The sequence below is a fragment of the Cibotium barometz genome, chromosome 41, assembly GCF_041138505.1.
Source record: "Cibotium barometz isolate CiBa-2024 chromosome 41, ASM4113850v1, whole genome shotgun sequence".
In the NCBI taxonomy this organism is placed as follows: Eukaryota; Viridiplantae; Streptophyta; class Polypodiopsida; order Cyatheales; family Cibotiaceae; genus Cibotium; species Cibotium barometz.
Genome location: NC_141086.1, coordinates 43,560,552 through 43,574,659, shown reverse-complemented (window position 1 = coordinate 43,574,659; position 14,108 = coordinate 43,560,552). Strand labels below are relative to the sequence as shown.

General features: G+C 39.9%; 1 pseudogene across 1 annotated transcript; it reads left to right on the top strand.

The window, feature by feature from the left end:
- Positions 1-238: 238 nt before the first annotated feature.
- Positions 239-2,298, top strand: LOC147614969 (uncharacterized; annotated as a pseudogene). Its single transcript, XR_015262892.1, has 2 exons — positions 239-597; positions 773-2,298. The product of XR_015262892.1 is annotated as an uncharacterized LOC147614969 (transcript).
- The last annotated feature ends 11,810 nt before the right edge of the window (positions 2,299-14,108 follow it).

Sequence of the window (14,108 nt, the reverse complement as noted above, 5' to 3'; positions counted from 1 at the left end):
ATGTTTCTTTTTTCTAGCAACTCTCTGCCATTTATTTTTATTTTTATTTTGGCTATATAGGACTCTTCACAAGGATACCAAGAAGGTCAATTCAAGGGCCTAAGAAGAGCAATATAGACAACAACTGCATGTGTCGCCGTGCTTTTTTTCCTTTTTCGCAAGGAAATTAGAAATTAGAATTGTAGTTGGAAGTTGCTACCTTGTGAGGTGACAGCAGGAAGGTGCCTCGCAGAAACGCACGCACTAGAAAGAAGGTACTGCAGGAGCTCCTGAGCTTGCATGGCGGTGGTAAGCATACTCCTGTCGGCAGGGACTTATCTCTTCGATTTCGGCAGCAACTTGGTAGTTTTGGTGGAGTACTCCACCCTCTTTGTCCACTACTCCCGGCGGGAGAGGGAGGGCCATTGCGATGCGGATTGCAGGCGGCTACTTCTACGCGCTGCTGGGGATCCTGGTTTTCTGCCACACCCTCAACGCCCTCGTCTTTAAGCTCAAGTACACACGGAGAGATGCCCCCCTCTTTGCTGCCTACTTCCTGCCTCTCATCCACCTCTGGCGCCTCTCCAACCTCCTTTGGCGCACCGTGAGCTGCGAGGGGTAAAAACTCTTCACGAACATGTCGACTGCTGTTTAGTCAATGAGGCTTGACAAGTTTACACCCTTTACCTCCGAATTTCAGTGTGTAAAGCACCAATGCATGCTTAATTACATAAATTAGGATGGGATTTTAGAGCCCTGTGCAGGAAAATTGATCCAAATTTGCTTGATTCAGGGTTCAGAATCTGAGATCCCCGGAGATGAATGGATTGTTTTGCATCTTAGGCAGTGCGTTGGAGGGCGTACCCATGCTTATCCTCCAGTTCTGCGCCTACCTGGTCCTCACTCAAGTGAAAGTCTTTGTCCAGAGCATGTCCACCACATTCAAAATCTCAGTAGCTGCATCTCTCGTCTCCGCAGCTTACAATGGGGGCACCTCGGTGCAGTCCATAGCCAAGAATGCCAGGACGTTTAGGCAGATGACTGCGGCGGGAGTCATCGCGGGGGCGTTCACCCTTTTCTCTAGTCTCATCCGCTGCTTGACCTTCACAAACATCATTGTGCACATCCGAGAGTATTTTTCCCGCCACAGATCAGTCCGAGACCAGGCCAAATTTCATGCCTCTGATACCATCCCGCCATTGTTCATGGCGGGCACCATCACTGCATACTGCCTCCATTACTGGCTCCTGCAATCGCCCAAAACGCTCTCAAAGAGCCTCCGAGATCCCCATCGCTTGCTCGTATCACTCGTTTTCAGCTACGTGAGCATGATCATTGGCCCCCTCTGCCCCGTTGTGAGTGAAGCCAATGACAGAAATCAGCTCGGATTTTGCACCTTCCGACTCAAACTGTTCATAGTTTCCTTTCTGCATCTCGTGCTCGATATTGCAGTCTTGTTCGTGACCTTCTGGCTTGGAACTCTGCCAACAGCGTATATGATCATATCATTGCTGGCAGCTGCAGGCTACTTGGTTTCGATTTTCGGGTACATCAAATTTGATGCAATCTGCGGACCGAAGAGAAGCTCGAGTATGTCACTGGTGCACGGTGATGATACACTAGGTTTGCAGATTTGGGCACCAACGTTACAAACTGCAAGTGTGCAAAGCCAAAGTGATTTGCAGGTACTGCAGGCATCTGAGGATAGACACTCCAATGAGACAGCTGTGCCTAGCGATGCAGGAAGGCAAGAAGTTGTTTGTTCTTCTGCTGCATTAGAAGCGCAGATTTCGTCAGAAATGCAGACCAATGTCAATACAGATGCAAACCCACATGTTGATTTGGCAGAAATTCATGATTCCAGGCCGCCATTATCTTCCGTTTCACTAGAGAGACTAACTTATGCAGGAAGAGACCCTGGCGCGTAGGGAGGGCCACGACTTTGCCAAAAGCCAGATCACTAAGAGATTTTGCAGGATAGAATAAGACTCGCAAGAACACTAGGATACATCAATGTACAGATATATGTGTGTTTGTTTGTGTGTGTGTGAGTAAGAGAGAGAGAGAGACGTTCCTATATAGGCCCTAAACACGATAACTGATATCTAGATGCCATCATGCCCTTGTGCATAAGGTCACAAAGAAATATTTTGAATATTTATCATAATGATAATTACTATATCATTATGACAAAATTGCATTTATATTCAATATATTCTAAGTTTGGACAATGTGTGATCGATAATATACATATATGACAACCTATGACACATATGGATCATTTATTTTCTTTTAAAAAAAAAAAGAAAACTTGAAGTTTGTATTAGAAACGACAGTCTATATATGTTGATCTTATTACAAAAAGCTTTTTGATTCGGAGAAGCTTAACTCCATTGATCAAATAGAAGACCACTCAGAGGGTAGCCTGGATCTCAACCTTAAGAAAAGGTGAGAGTTTTTAGTTCCTCCTCTCTCTTTATATGCAGTGCACTTTTAATATTGTGTTTTAATTTTTCATTCTTGTTTATCTTTCTCTAAGGCCTCGAGTCATCAACTTGCCAACCTGACTTCTCATTGAGTAAGAGATCTCTACTCATTCCATTTAATCATTGCCCCCTTGTATGCGTGGGATTCTTCTTTTTTAATTTCTTACTCTTCTTCTCTATATTATCTTAAGGAAGAAGGTTCGATGTGCCACATGGCTACTAGGTATGGATTTGAATTTCCATTTTTAGAAACAAGAAGAATATTTAAAGCACTCTCTTCAATGAAATCTTTTTTGAATTTGAAAAAAGTAGATTTGGACGCTTTTGGGGAGAGGAGGGTAGGTCGATGATTGTTTGGGGAACCCTATGCATCTCCCTTCCTTTCTCTTCTTCTTTTTTTATTTTTAACTTCTTCTTTGTGCACTCGCTTTATAGGTTACAAATTCCTTTCTAGTATTTTCTTTTGCTTAACTCACCTTCTACTTTTTTTTTTTGCTTTAAACTTCTTCTTTTTCCTGAGTGTTATGTAAAAAGAGAGAATCTATTTTTTAACAAATTCTTCTTTTTTGCACGTTTTACAGTTTTGAAAGTTGCAAGTTTTCATCAACTTTTAAAGGTGAGAGCTCAATCAACACGTTTTTTTTAAATGGTTCAATATATGTGGAATACGTTTTAATACTTTTCTATTATATACGTTGTTGAAACATTGTGTGTGCGTGTGTGTGTGTGGGTGGATGGGTGGGTGGGTGTGTGTGTGTGTGTGTGTGTGTGTGTGTGTGTGTGTGTGAGAGAGAGAGAGAGAGAGAGAGAGAGTATGTTTTGTAAATAGTTGTGATGTATAAAGAGAAAATGTATGTTTTTCCAAAACGTTTTTAAACATTTAGGCTCAAAAGAGAGAGAGAGAATATAGTTTAGGCTATGTATACACACATACACACACACACACACACACATACTAGGCTATATGTAATTTAATAAATGTATATATATATATATATATATCTTTAGGCTATATAATATATATATGGTGTGTGTGTGTGTGTGTGTGTGTGTGTAGCCTAATAGATATATAGTCTAATATATCTATTAGACTATACACACACACAATAATATATATATATGTATGTCGATAAATACATATACACATATACTAGGCTACATACATAATATATATATATGTGTGTATGTGTGTGTGTGTGTGTGTGTGTGTGTGTGTGTGTGTATGTATGTATGTATGTATGTGTGTGTATATGTATGTATGTATGTATGTATGTATGTATGTATGTATATATGTATGTATGTATGTATGTTTGTGTGTATATATATATACACACATATATATTATGAAAAGATGCAGGGGAGAAGAGAGCTTGAGCTCTTACAAGCATACACACACTCACAAAACCCTAAAAGAGAACACACAAGGTGAGAGGCTGAAAATCTTCTTCTTCTTCATACAACACTCAATACACCATAAACAAAGATAAGAGTACACACAATATGAAAGAAGGTACTCAACCAAATACATACTAGGGTTCTCTATTATAGTGTGAACCCAACTAAATGAGCTGGCGCTATAACTATGCCAGTCTCTAGAATGGCTGTCACACAGCCTGTCATCCCACTGGCGCTGATGACCTGCCTGGGGGACCACCTCACTAGATGAGCTCGATATCTCAACACTCCCCCTCGAGCTCAACTCCATCTCATGTACACCAAGCGAAGCCCTGAATCTGTCGAGCTTCTCTGTACCCACTGCTTTGGTGAAGATGCAAGCAACCTGATCCTGTGTGCTGACATAAACAAGGTCAATGTCTCTTGCCAAAACCTTCTCTCTAACAAAATGGTAGTGGACCTCTATATGTTTCGTGTTGGCATGAAAAACTGGATTCTTGGCCAGCTGTATACTGCTAATGTTGTCACAGAAAATGACAACTTGTCTATCCCCACTGTTAGACCCAAATCTGCAAAAGTAGCTTTCTCAACCAAGCTATCTCATATGCTGCCATAGCAGCACCTCTGTACTCGGCCTCTGTGTAGTGGATAGAGCAACCATAGGCTGCTTCTTGCTGCTCCAAGTCATAGTAGCACTCCCCAAAGAAAACATGAAGCCACTAGTAGATCTTCTATATCTGAGATTCTACCAGCCCAATCAACATCTGTGTACCCATGTACACATATTTGTGTCCCAGTTTCATAAAATAGTTCACAATACAAAGTAGACCTCACATACCTCAGTATGCGTCTTAATGCATCCAAATGCGGCTTCCGAGGAACGTGCATAAACTGACTCACCAACCCAATAGCATAGCTCAAATCTGGCCTGGTGATCGTCATGTAGATCAAGCTTCCTACTATGCTCCTATACATAGTAGGATCTTCCAAAATCTCTCCTGAATCTGCACTCAACTTGCCATTCTGATCCAATGGCACTGAGATAGGCTTACAGCCTATCATACCATAGTTGGACAACATGTCCAAGCCATACTGTCTCTGCAGTAATCTAATACCATGTGGTGACCTAATCACCTCAATGCCCAAGAAATATCTGAGCTCCCCCATATCCTTCATCTCAGACTTCAAGATCTTTACATCAAAGATCTCTGCATCATGGTCCCCCGTAATGATCAAGTCATCTACATAGGGGTTGTTGCAAGATCAGGGTGTCCAGTTTTATCTAGTTTATGATGGACTGGGACAATGCTAGGAGAGCAAATTTTGGGGGGAAAGGTACTTAAAATGAGATCAAGCAAATAATAGAAAATACTCTTGCCCTTAAATTAACCCAATATAACTTAAATTAATATAAATTAGTCTAATTAATCAAAATTAATCAAAAATATGATGAAATGATAAACAAATGATCTTTCCATACTTAGAGTGATCTAATTTATTTTTCCATAGATGCACCATTACAAGTACACTAGTCCCTATAGGTTTTAGATGATTCACATCCAAAATATAATTTTACTAATTAGATTATTAATATTTGCAGGCCTTCTGATAGTCTGGAAGAATTTTAAAAAAGATATCATTGAAAATCCAACCATTGAATTTGCAATTTTTACTAACCACCACATTCTACTAATGTCTCAGTATCTATCTACTCTTTTGATCTACAAGATTGAGGATTTTAAGTGGTAGCTATTGTGGGTACAAAAAGTGGCGTATATTATAACACTTTAAAGACCTTGAAATATTTAAAGAAAATAGACAAATATCTTAAAATTTTCTTGAAAAATCAAGTTAAGCTCCATATTATGTGAAGATCTAAGGTACAAAGTGGGAATCTCATATGAGTTTATATGTAAAAGATATTAGCATTTTATGGAATCAATTCAAATTTGGGACAGGGTGTATACATTGACTTTGTACCTAAGAAAATGAGGACTTTTGATTATCTAATGCTTAATCAAATTATGCAAATATATTTCCAACTTTGAATATGATGTTCCAACAAAAGAACTTGAAACGAAATTCCTTCATTTACTAGGAGAGATTAGTCACTAAATGTAAACAAATGCCTGTTTTTTTACTGTTTACAGGGTGCCTGAGTGGACAAAACTGGGCACCCTGATCTTGCAACCACCCATAGATGACCTAATCATTACGTCAAAGATCTCTGCATCATTGTCTCCCAATGATCAGGTCATCATGGTCCCCTGTAATGATCAGGTCATCTACATAGATGACAATAAGCGAGAAATCTACATTGGCTACATGAAAGCCAATAGTGACAAGATATTCACAAATCTTGTCACACCATGCTCTTGGTGCTTGTTTTAAGCCATACAAGGCTTTCTTCAACCTGCAAACATGCTTGGGGTGACTCACATCCTCATAACCAGGTGGCTGCAACATATACACCTCTTCCTGCAAATCCCCATGCAAGAATGCATTCTTTACATCCATCTGATGTAAAGACCATTGCTTTTACGCAGCCACTGCTATCACAACTCTCACTGTTGCCATCTCAGCAAATGGGCTGAAAGTTTCCTCATAATCAATGCCATATGTTTGTGCATATCTTTTGGCTACTAATCTAGCCTTGTACCTGCTTATGCTTCCATCACTGTTATGTTTTACTTTGTACACCCACTTGCATCTAATGGCTTTCTTGCCTTCAGGCAATTCCACTAAATCCCAAGTCTCATTTCCATATAGTGCATCCATCTCCTCATCCATAGCTTTCTCCCAACACACATTTCCAACAGCCTCATCAATGCATGTGAGCTCTACAACCTGTACAACTTTTTCCATGTATGCATAGTGATGTGCCACATAACCATCATAGGTAAACCTCTGCATAGGATTCTTCACTCTCCCAGATCTTTGCAGCTTTGCATTCATGGCTTCCATAGCCTTCTTTACACCAGGTGTTCTCATGTGGTATCCCAAGATCCTCATCAAGGCTCATCTCTGAGCCACTAGACTCTCACATTTCTGTCCACATTTCTATCACGTGGAAATACATGCTTTATTTGCTTTTCAAATTGGCATGCTTCACATATTTTCTACATACCTTCAACTTTAAACTTTGGCAGCCCTGTCACAATTAAGTCAATATTAGGTAATTTGGGAAAAATCTCACATTTTGGGAATCAATTACTCCATATATTTTTGGACATATCTTAAACATACTAACTCCAAATTTGTCGGGGATCATAGATTTAGATTCTACTCTTCAAGATCTTTCTGATGATATGTCACATGAGGGGGTTTTGACAAACTTTTGGACAAGTTCACCATGCTCCCATTTTTCAAATGGGAATGGGATTTTTCCCAAATCTAATATGGTGGTAATTCCTTTAGTCTGCATAGACTTCATTCTCTGCACATTCATATGTCCAATAATTTTATGCCAAATGTCTGTGTCTGCAAATAATTCCTGAACCATTTGCAAACATCGCAACACTCACTTTAGGTATGTTTACATTTAATGTAAACATTATGCCCACTCTATTGCCTTTTGCAACCAACTTGTACTTGTCTTTAAAGTCTTCAACATAACAACCATAAGGGTTAAACCGAACCTACAAACCCTGCTCAATCATTTGGCCAACTGAAACCAGATTCTTTGTTATGTTCGGAACATGAAGTACATCTACACGGTACTTCACTTTGCCATCCTGCATAGACAATGGCACATCTCCAACATGGGCAATTGGATGAGCACTGTCATCCCCTATTTCCACATAACCTGGTCTTTCAAGGTTTTTCATCTCCTTGAACCACTCCCCATGACTTGTCATGTGGTTCGAAGCACCTAAATCAACGTACCATACATCATCTTTATGTGTTGCTTCAACATCTTTAGACATGGCATTAATGACATGCTGCATAACAAACAAGCTTTCATTATCCTCATTGTTTCTGCTCGAGGATACATAGTTGTTTTGCTGTAATTTTCCATTTTGCATATCAGCCTACTTCTTATAACAATCTGCCTGCACATGTCCAGGCTTACCCACAATAAAAGCATCCACGTGTATTATTATACTGCCTTCGCTAATTTTCACGACCTCTTTGACTTCCCCTATCTCTAAATTGGCTTCTTCCACTTGCGTGTTGTTGTTGTTGTGAATTCTGTAACTGTTGTTATTGTTGCTGCTGGCCATAATTCTAATTACCTGTTCGGCCACCTCCTTGGCCGCGTCCACGGCCTCCTCTACCTCGTCCTCTTCCTAAACTTATGTAGAAGGCCTGTTGCTCTGAACTGTTTTTGTTTTGTGAAGACTCTTGGTCTTCACCCAAGCTCTTCTCTTCTATAATCAACATAGACACCAAATCTGTGAAATTGGGAATGTTTTTCTGAATCTGAATAGATGTCTTAAATGCCTTGTATTGTGGCCCGAGACCACGTAGACAGACTTCCATCTTATCATCATCATCTACTATTGAAACGCCAATAGATGCAAGGGATTCCACAATACCCTTGATCTTCAATGCATAGTCATTCACAGACATAATCTTTTTCTCCACAGTATGAAGTTCATTCTTCAACTGTATCTTTCGTGCCTTGGTATTCGTTTCATAGAGTTTTACCAAGGTGTTCCACGCCTCCTTGGGGGACTTGGCATCCTGTATGTGCCCAATCATGGTGTCCTGTATACTGATAAAGAGCCAATACATAACTTTTCTGGCTCCTTGGTTCCAATTCTTGAACTCTTTCACATCTGTAGAACAGTCGGATTGATCTTCGGTATCTCTGGTGCTTCTTCATGCTCACCTTCTATGTAGTCCTAGTAACCCTTTCCCATCAGGAAATTTGTCAACCTGAACCTCCAAGAATGGAAGTTATTCTTGTCAAGCTTCTTAGCAACAATATGGTTTATGCCATCATTTGACATCTTGCCAAACACACAAATTTACCAGAAATAGCACTCTGGTTTGTCCTGCACAAACTACTGTATTTTTTTTAACGGTACTGTACTACCCTCAAATGTACAACCAGTGGCCTCAATGTGCAAACATACACCCAATGGCAATTGTTTAACCTCCTTGCAGCACACAGAATGTCTCTACAACCAATCTGTCTTCCTGCAGTTCTGAAAACAGAGTTTTGCATAGAATCAATGACTTACCCGCAGTGCTCAAAATCGCCTGCTTTCCAAAAAATGGAGGTCCTAACGCGCCTGAAACGTGTTTTCGGCCTGAAAAAGGGAGTCCGACAGGATAGTAAAGTTGCCCTATAGCTTTACTGCCGCGAAGAAATCTCCTCAATCAGAGATCATTTGTTGCCGGTGCCTCGCGTAGTAGAGCTCCCGATAAGGATGTAGTCGCCAACACAAATAGGAAAGAGTAGATTAAGCTCTTACCCCCGTACCGCTTCCTGTGCTTCTCTTGCTTATAGCTCAGCCCTTAGCATGAATAACTAGGCTCTGATACCATGAAAAGATGCAGGGGAGAAGAGAGCTTGAGTTCTTGCAAGCACACACACACTGACAAAACCCTAAAAGAGAACACACAAGGTGAGAGGCTGAGAATCTTCTTCTTCTTTCACACAACACTCAACACACCATATACAAAAATAAGAGTACACACAATGTGAAAAGGTACTCAACCAAATACATACTAGGGTTCTCTATAGTGTGAACCAAACTAAATGAGCTGGCGCTATAACTATACCAGTCTCTAGAATGGCTATCACACAGCCTGTCATCCCACTGGCCGCATATCACCCATGATCTCACCAACCATGCCAGTGGTGTAAGTGTGGGTCATCAGTGTCCACCGCCTCACTGGATAAGCTCCATATCTCAACATATTAGGGTATACATCTATTTAGGCTACACATACATATATACTATGCTATATTTCTATTAGGCTATACATATGTATATTAGGCCTTAGGATATATATATATATATATATATATATATATATATAAGCCACACACGTATATAGACCCTAAAGCCTTATATATATATATATATAGCCAAAACATATATTTTTCTTTAGGCTATACATGTCTTGAAGCTATATGTTTTATGCTATATATATATTTAGGCTACATACACACACACACATATACTAAGCTAAAATCTATTAAGATATATATATCACTTCAATAGAATGAGGGTGTAGCCACAAAAATAGCAGTGCTTTTATAAGTAGAAGGGTAGAGAGATGCCCGGCCCATTTCATAGCTGCTAAAAAAGATGTTATTTTCTCTACAATAAAACTACTACTATTTTCGCTGTTGATCAGGAAAAAAGCTCAGGCAGATTGGGGAGTCTGCATAGGACTCCCAAGTCTGTCTAAGCCTTTTTTTTAATTAAAAGAGAGTCACAATTTATTGATACAAACATAAACTTGAAAAAGACATAAATTGAGAAGAATGCTGAGCCAAATATGTATTATATTTCTTGAATTATCTGGCCTTTGGCCATATATACAAAAAATAAATCTAGGAAGAGGAGGCTAGCTAGAATCCTCATCAGATTCCTCCATCTCGTTATCCTCTTCATCCTCGTATTCACTTCCTTCTCCCACTTCATGCTCGTACTCTGGATCTTACTCTTCCTCTTCCCCTTCATCCTACATACATGAAAACAAGAGCAAGGTATGTATAAAACAATAAATGACAATTAGATATAGATAAGAGAAGGGTTGTTTTACTACTTACGTCGTCTACTTAAGTCCCTAAAATGGACTCGTTCAAGCATACACCTCGTGTATGCATCACACCCACCATTACGGACAGGGGGACTCTATATCCATAATCATATTCCTCTTTTGTTGGGTCATGTCCAACAACCTCCCTCTACAAACTTTTTTTTAAAAAATATACAATTAGTTAAAGGAAATAATATAGTATAAAACAAAATGAAAGAAGAGATGAAAATGATTAGTAGGGTCACGTCCAACAACCTCCCTCTATAAAAAATAATTAAAAAAATATACGATTAGTTATAGGAAATAATATAGTACAAAACAAAATGAAAGAAGAGAAGGAAATGATTAGTAAAATAGATACTTACAAAATGAGCAATGAAGGTGGAATTTCCTCAAGCCAAAGTGTGAAGCCCCTCACTTCCATAGTTAGGAAGCACTTGCCGCTCCTTGTTGTTGAAAGCACGTGGGTGATTTCTCACGAAGCTTTGTGCGTGCCTCCACTCCTTCTATGAGAAAATACTAGGCTTTTCCAAATTTTTCTTTGTGGCTCTCTTGATGTTTGCTCTCCTATTAGAGAGCAAAAGCTTTATCCTTCTCTTCATCCACTCCTCCGAGAAGCAAATGCTCGCATGAGCGATGAATTTTGCCTTGAGCACATCAATGACATATTGGTTTTGAAAGCTTGTCGTATGCTTTTCACTTTTAAAGGAGTTCATGAACTCCAGGTTAGCAAGTACATGTATGTAGTTCATGACTTAATTCTCTCATGCATCCATGACAAGGGCACCATCGACATCCACATTGTATGGTAGGGTGAAAGGATCAAACAGTGGGATGGGTCTCCTTGGGGGTGGCTCAAAATGAGCGAATGAAGAGCCCCCTATTAGGGAGATGACTTGGTAGATCTAGTTCTACTTTTGACAAAGAAAATGTAGCCTGATCCCCCCTACTAGCATGTCTACTACCCCCCCAGACTCCCTACTACGCTGTCCTCGTTGGTGAAGGTAGACATGAGGAAGCGGGGGTGGGTCTAGGTTACATTGGTGGTATAGGCTCATCATAGCCATAACGTGATGGGCGTGCACTACTTGGACCTACACCACTCAAACTTGCGCCTATCAAAGGAGTGGACTGCCCCCATGGACATGACTAGCCATATGGGGAGTCAACTGGCCTGATGGGGGTAAGTTGGCCTGCACATAAGACTACCAAAATGCATACATGGTAAACGTTGTGTATGTGAAAAACATTTTGTTAAACCATACATGTGTTTGAGTGAGCTATGTCCAAGCCTACTGTCCATTTCGTTCGTTGATGATACTGAGCAGATTTGTGACATCTCGATCATGCGATGGGTCGATTGACTTTGTCTATACATACAACCCAACCCACATACATTCATAAGAGTCAATTTATTGAAGCATAAAACATTCATAAATAGAAGCCTACGCATAAAGCCCTATGCATAGAGCCTTATGCATAAAGCTTTACGTATAGAGCCTTATGCATAAATCTCTATGCAAGAAGAGTATGCATTAGGAAGTGAATGGGGTCTTCTTGGGCCCTTTAATTTGCCCAAGCCTAATCAAGGTGATTAAGGAATAGCCAAATGGGGGGTTGCCATGTGGACTGAAATGTTGGGTTTTTAAAAGAGGTGTAAGAGTGGTCAAAGGGTGCACTTTTTCCCCAAAAAGGGGGGGAGGGGCAATTTTACAATTTTCGGACCTCTATAACTTCAAATTGAGCGGAGATTATAGATCCGTGATCTACGCAGATATGTTACATGATATGGTTTTATCCGCTAGATTTTAAATTCCATTTTTCCCCCAAAATTCAAATTCGAATAAAGTAGCTGTTTTGAAGCTTCTAATTAGAAAATGTTTCTTCTTAAGAGAAAAGGTTTGACTCCCTTAAACTGCCAAATAAAAGGGCCCAAGAAGCCTCCTAATGGGATAGTTATGCATAAATCTCTATGCATAAGCTTTATATATAGATCTTGCAAGAGCCTATGCATAGAAGCCTACGCATAGAGCCATGCACATAGAGTTTTATGCATAAAGCTCTATGCATAAGCCTTCACAAACAGCCTTATGCATAAAGCTCTATGCATAGAGACTTATGCATAAATCCTACGCATATAGCTTTACACATAGAGCCTTGTAAGAGTCTATGCATAGAGGTAAACCTAAACCCATCACCCAAGGGTGTAATTAAGGAAAAACCTGCATAAGCAATTAAAAGAAAAAGAGATCTTACCTCTTTTTTGTGAAGAAGCACCAACTCTTTGCAAAAAAGAGCAAGTGTTCTTTCTCTGTTGACCAGGTGGAATACTTGGGATTCATAGAGAGTCTAAAGATGGGATTCCTCCTGACAAAAATCCAAGCAGTCGTAGATTGGTCAAAACCCAAGACAATGAAGGAAGTTAGAGGATTCTTGGGACTAATTAGATGGTATACAATCTTTATACCCAGGTATGCTCAAATAGCATCCCCTTTAACTAATCTTCTCAAGAAGAGTACCCTATTTCAGTGGACTACTATGTGTCAGAGTGCTTTTGATAAGCTGAAGACAAACCTAGTAACCAACCTTGTCCTTAATTTGCCAGATTTTTCTAAACCTTTTGAGGTAGTTACGGATGCCAATGGTTTTGCTCTTATGCAGGAAGGTCATGCAGTAGCCTATGAATCCAGAAAGCTCAGAATACATGAGATAAATTATGCCGTCCATGACTTGGAGTTACTCTTAGTAGTTTATGCTCTAAAGTTGTGGAGACATTATCTTTTGGGACAGAGATTCACCTTGATGACAGATCATCAAAGTCTGAAGTGGATCTACGGAAAGAAAATGTGGTAGCTGATGCACTCAGTAGAAAACTCTCCTTGCTTGCAAAAATATTGGTGTCAAATCCATTGATCAGTGAAGCAAGGGAGTGAATCATGCAGGATAAATTCTTTACCCCTATTGCTACCCTTCTGATGTAGGAAAGCAAGACTCCTCAGGAAATGAGTCGAGTTCTTGGGTATAAATTGTGGATGAAGAATGCATGTATTATAATAATCGACTATGCATTCCCAATGATGAGGGAATAAAGGGTAAGATTCTGAGAGAATCCTGTGATAGCCTAATAGCTGGACATCGAGGGTTCATAAAAACCTACATGTGTGTGAAGAAAAGCTTCTTCTGGCCAAGACTCAAAAAGGATGTACTTGATCATGTGCGGTAATGCTTAATGTGTCAGTGAGTCAAGGCAAAGAGAGTCAAAATGCCAGGAAAGCTACAACCCCTAGACATTCCACAGATGAAGTGGGAATGTATCAGTATGGATTTTGTCACTAGACTACCTTCAGTGCAATCAGGTTACAACTCCATTTTTGTGGTAGTTGAGAGACTACCACAAGTTGTCCATCTGATTCCAGTGAAAGAAACCTTCAGTGCAATCAGGTTACAACTCCATTTTTGTGGTAGTTGACAGACTACCAAAGTTGTCCATCTGATTCCAGTGAAAGAAACCTACATTGCTGTGGA